The sequence below is a fragment of the Hordeum vulgare genome, chromosome 2H (genome assembly GCF_904849725.1).
Source record: "Hordeum vulgare subsp. vulgare chromosome 2H, MorexV3_pseudomolecules_assembly, whole genome shotgun sequence".
NCBI lineage: Eukaryota > Viridiplantae > Streptophyta > Magnoliopsida > Poales > Poaceae > Hordeum > Hordeum vulgare.
In genome coordinates, this window is record NC_058519.1 from 59,825,936 (window position 1) to 59,832,035 (window position 6,100).

At 45.4% G+C, this 6,100-nt stretch overlaps 1 pseudogene; it reads left to right on the forward strand.

The window, feature by feature from the left end:
- The first annotated feature begins 4,808 nt into the window (after positions 1-4,808).
- LOC123425456 lies at positions 4,809-6,100 on the forward strand (annotated as a pseudogene).

A 6,100-nucleotide genomic window follows, 5' to 3' on the forward strand; every position in this document is an offset into this window, starting at 1 on the left:
TGACAACTTTTTCACACACATTGTATATTTTTGTATATATTTTTGCTATACATGAGAAACATTTTCTTTGTACGCATTTAAAATCTTTAAAATGCTTGGTTAACTAATTTTGAAATATTTTTATGTAAATTATTTTTTTGTAAAATATTTATGCTGAATATATGGAAGCACAAACGATTCTAACAGAAAATAAGAAAAAGTAAAAGAAAAAGGTGAAAAAAGAACGAGGCCGTGGCCTCCCGCGCGCCTCGGCCGACCCTTTTAGGAAGGCACTTACCCATTTAGGGATGCATGCAGGGACATGAGCTCACTTCTATTCCATGATGCTATAGATACGATACTATCTTATATCTTGGCAACTATTTGTTGAATAAAACTCACTCTTGTCATTTAACTCAAATCATATCCTTGACAACTATTTTTTGAATAAAACTCACTCTTGTCATTTAAATATATTATCTTCTTCCTTGCATGACTAACCCATGTAGGTGAAAAGTGAACCAAAACCACAAGGATAGCTCACAATTCAAGATGAACTTCATCGACATTTAGCATCCACAACAAGTTCACCTACATGATACGTCATCTACGTCTTTCAAAGGTATGTACTCATATCCTTGATAAAGTTTTACTTCAAGTCATGAGATAAAGCAACTCGAGTGATATGAAGACATTAAAATTCTTAACGAAAAATGGTAACCCCATTTTGAGCTTAATGATGAGTATGACCTATGACCCACCATTATTGCTTGGCTCCTAAAGTCGATATACTCTAATATAGGTGACCTAGTCACCGACCAACATCTAGATGAAATTTCTTGCATGGTTCATATTTTATTTGCATGCTTTCTTGGAATCATTCAATCTTCATCTAGTTGTGATAATTCATTGCAAATCTTCTTAAAATTTCTTTGAAAATCTTTTGAATATTTTCTAAGAACCTTGGCCAAAATTTCTGAAAGACTTCACAGTCAAAATGGACAAGAAGGATTTTGTTTGACAAGAAACCCCATATTGTCAAGTAGTTAAGTTTCTATTTGCAACTCGGTCCCTTTGAACTCGGAAAATCGGTCTCACCAACTCAGCGGATATACTACCAAGAGCTTCTTCGGCACCAGCAACATAAACTTCTTCGGCTGTACCGATTTATCCCAGAGGCCTAAGATCACTTTCGGTTCTACCGATCCAATTTGCCTCGGAGCCTCCGAATTTTGATACTACTTGAGTTCTTTGTCTTAATCTTAACTTTTTTTCAAAAAGGGAGAAACATCAAGGATCCCTTACACTCAAGGAACGCTTACCCTCTAACCCTTTTTGGAAATTAATGCCAAAGGGGAAGAAATATCAAAGCTTATGCTTATGCAAAGGGGGGTAAATAAGCTTACCCAGAGGGGGAGAAATATTCCAGGGGAGAACTACATTAGGCCTTGTTTGGCAGGAAGAGATTGGGGAGGTTTGTGGAGGGGGGTGTTTAAGAGGATTGGGTGAATCCCTTCCTCTCACACAATCCTCTCAAATCCTCTCAATCACCAAACCTTTCACATATCCTTTCTATTTGGTACACAGAGATTCATACAAAGGGATTCAGGTGTAAAATTCAGCTAGAGAACAATAAGATTTTAGGCCCATACATTAATCAAAGTAAAGAATCGTAAGTATAAACATGTATCAGAAATTCAGAATATCTACAGATGCTCATGAGGTACGTATACATAGTATCGCAACACTAGCTAGGTAGCAAAGTAGAATATTGGACAGCTTTGGAGGCCTTCGACAACATCCTCTCTGAATCACATCTGCTCAAGGTCACACCAGATCATCAAGCCTCGTTTGGCAGTGCCTCAGATCTGGTGCCCTCTTCAAGGTGCGGCGCAGGCCGTCGGGGGCGCGGGCCAGCTGCCGTGGTGGCCGGTGGAGGTAGGCCAGTGACCATGGATTCCGTGCGAGGGAAAGGACGAGGTGGACGGAGGGCGTGCATCCATGGCGAAGACTAACCACGGGAGAGGGAGGGAATGGGGGGGGGAGGGAGGTGAGGGGCGGCGATGACTTACCACCGGAGATCCTGTTGGCCGAAGGAGTTCGCCGGCGTCGGGACGCGAGGTGTTAAGGAGGAGACGGCTGCAGGGTTGAGGAGGAGTCGGGCGACGGCGGCGGGTTGACGAGGATACGTTGGAATCGTTCCTCCCAATTCCACGAGCACCCCCTCGAGGGCTCTAAACCGCGTGGGTTGGGGTGTTTTTCGTGGATCGGGGATCGCTAGCCCGGCGAAACCCTGTCCACCAAATGGGCTAAGAGGGAATTCGGAGGTTTTCGGCCCACGCGGGGATAATCCCCTCAAAACCCCCTCAATCCCTTCCTATCAAACGAGGCCTAAGGTGTTAGGGTTTCATGAAGATATATAGATCGGTGATGTTCTTGTTGTCGGATCATTCCCATGTGCTCGCTCAAAGTGGTAAACGAAGCAACCTGCTGCGCAGTCATTTGCTGGAGGTTGAAGAACATAAATCTGACACTTTACAAGGGCATTAACTTGAATAAATAAAATGTGTCTTTCTGCGATGCCGATTAGTGGGAAAGCGCTGCGAGATTTAAGTTTTTTTAGCATCTGTAAACAATGGATGACAAACCTTTTTCATTGCACGATGCAGATGCAGGATCGGCACCGGAGTCTCTGAGTTGAGAGCTTTCCGCGAAACCTTCGCTGAGCCGGACGGATTGCCTGTTTGGGTGTTCCTCAAAGGTTGAGCTCAGGTGACAACTTTAAAATGGATGAATTGTATACTGCTGTTGTGCGTGTCAAATGAATTCAGTAATGCCATGAGCACAGCTTCGATCATGATTACTTCTATTTCGAAGTGAGGATACATGATAAGTCTCAACTAGCTTGTCCCGGTGGATGCAAAGGATCATGCCGTGCTGCATAATGTGATTGGATAGCACTGGGGATAGTTTTGCATTAATGTCTTGCAATAATGCAACGTATTTATCGCATGCCTTGAATCATTTTACCGGTACTTCAGCCCCTTGATCTGTCCACGGGGTCAAAAAATTTAAGCAGGTGGCGGTACATCATACAGGCTGTGCTTGATGTGAATAGGAGATACTCCTAGTCTTAGTACGAATGCTATGGGTCTGTTGAGAAAGCTAGCATTGGTGTGTGGGTGATTAGGGAAACATGTTTGTTGAGAATGCTTACTTTTTTTTTTTGAACGAGTGTTGAGAATGCTTACTTTGTCGTGTGAACTGTAAGCATGGGTCTCGGCCGTTATCATTTGAATCAGTTTCTTTACGCAGCTGGTGAACGATGTAACATTCCATTCACTATTGCAAGTAATGTAAAGAATATCACTTCTGCTTCGGTAATCTCTTAAATACAAAAACGGTCTAGATTAGCCGGTACCTCTTCATAATTAGGGGCACGATCGGTATATTTAAAAAAATCCTCCGTCTGTCCTAGCTAATACGTATACGCGTTCAAAAAAAAACTTGGCTTATGCATGCGCATGGCCGCTGCCCCGCTCGCCGCGCCCGGCTGCCGCGCCTGTTGCGCACCGAGCCGATCGAGCGGACCGAGAAATACAGTCATCGTTGTTATCCTTCCTCATCGTCGCGGCCACCGGCGGCCCTTTTGGATGAACCACCGTGTCCCCGAGCTTGATGTCTCCTTCCTTCTTCTCCTCCCCGTACTACATATATAGTATCTTTCTGCCGCTGGTCGTCGCTGTCGTGCGTGCACTGCCGTCGTTCGCGAGTTCTCGACCATGCATCGCAACCGTTTCAGCACAGCATGTACGCATGCATAAACTTCTCGGCCGTGATTTTCGGATCATGGGAGAAATGTTAGACGTGATTTTCTCGTCCAACAAACCAGGCAAGTGTTGTTTTGTAAGGTGCTAGATTTAATGCCGTCAGCTTCCTATACTCACGCACAATCCCACGATGTCGTTTCCTTTCGTTCAGTCAAAACAGAAAATGTGAAGTACCAGAGAAACGGAGTTTGATCCAAAAATCACTTGACCATTTGACGATCAACTCCACGTCCGCTTTGATCCGCTAATCACGCAAGCCCCCGCACACCAGAAATCGTGGGTTCATGCACACGATAGAGTATTTGCATGCAACAGAAAAACTGCTAATGAACAAACATACGCGAGTTCATGGGAAAGAGCCCCGATGCCCACGCACTTCCCACGGCACGTCGCCCACGTTGACACCGGCGCTCGTGCATGTCACCCACCTCGACGAAGGGTGTGGCTGCGTGGGTCGATTTTTTTACTGTAGCGCAGTTAGGCTGGTCCAAAATCCTAGGGTGGGCCGACCCATCCTGACCACCATGTATGTACGCCTACGATACGATACAAGAGGTGGGTATACATTTCTTTCCTTATGACCATTATGTCCTTCTACGTTTTATGAAGGGGGTGTGCCGAAGCATTGCTTAAAGAATATTATTACGTTATTTCAGCAAAGGAAAGATGTTATTTAGGTTTTTTAAGGTAGACATGCTGTATATAGCTAATATTATCCGTTGCTGATAATTTGTGTATGTGTGGATGAACACAAATTTGTTAGTTTATGTATGTGTGGATGAACACAAAACATACAAATTAATTTGTACCTTCACCGTTGAAGCTGGTTACATAATTAGTTCTTTTTTTTTCTTTGCCTGCCTTTCTGATTTCAACATTTTCTGATAATTGTGCATACATCTCGAATAATCTTTACTCAGTGAAGCTGTAATCATTGCTGTATGTGTTTCAATGTTAATTGATTAGTTATGTTGTTCTAATTGGTCCCAGAACAGCAGCTTGTCCAAGATGCCAAATCCAGAGAAGAAGTTATTCAGGATGCCAAGTGCAGATGCCGAGATTGCTGCACTGCACAAGGAATGGGATGATGCTCGGTGTCCAATTTGCATGGACCATCCTCACAATGCTGTACTTGTGTTGTGCAGTTCTCATGACAAAGGATGCAGATCCTACATATGTGATACAGCCATACAAGCTATAGACACTCAAATTGCCTAGACGTACAGGTTCAGGAAAATAAAAGCGAACCGCATGGACAGTTCATCACACCCAAGCTCTTCCTTGCCTGGAGATACAAGTAACCAAAGTGTTTCACAGAGATCCCGTACGTCTCAGTCCCAGTAGAGGGAGCCCCAGGCTATTGATAGATGTACTTGAATTCCGTGAAAATCTCAGTCATGAACATGTCATTCGTAGTTCTGCAACCGTATCTGGACAGCAAGAAGGAACTAACTATAATCAAGGTCCAGTAACATTGGAAGCTCTTATGGGACAAGTTAAGTGAGTGGGCAAGTGGAGTCAGCTGAGATATCCAACTCAAACCAATTAATTGATGTGCCCACTGTGTAGGGGTGCTGTGAAGGGCTGGGAGATCATCAAAGATGCCAGACAGTACCTGGACGAGAAGCCAAGAAGCTGCTCGCGGGAAGCATGCATGCGCATTTTCTGGTGCCTATGGTGCGCTCCGTAGACATGCCAGGCGGGTGCACCCCACAACAAGGCCTGCTGACGTGGACCCGTCAAGGCGTCGCGCGTGGCACCGCCTGGAGAACCAGCGGGAGTATGGTGACATAATGAGCGCAATCAGGTCGGCTATGCCCGCCTGGGTCAGTTGTGTTTGGAGATTACGCCATTGAAGCTGGTGATACGCCCAGTGTCACACGAACGTGAAGACGGTGGGCCAAGTGACCGAAGCGGGTCTCTGTTGACAACCTTCTTTCTGTTCCATATGATGAACAGTGGCCCGCTGAGAAGAGACGAGCCAAGAGGCTCATCGATCAAGGGCCCTGAGAAGGCAGAGGCCTCGTTATCTGTGGGGAGAGAACTTGCATACGATGACGACGATGATGATGAGGACGAGGATAGCCTAGAGGAGGAGGTTCAGAGGCCAAGGACTCGCCGGAGGTTCGTGAGGTCAAGGTCGGAGGAGCCGTGGGCGGGCGACCATGGTAATTACATCCTTCACACACCGTCAAGTTCTTCACCCCATGAATTAGTGATGACTCCTTGCATCATCTTTTGCCATGCCAGCCGCGGCGCTGGGTGACATGCTGCTTCAGTCAAATGCCTAA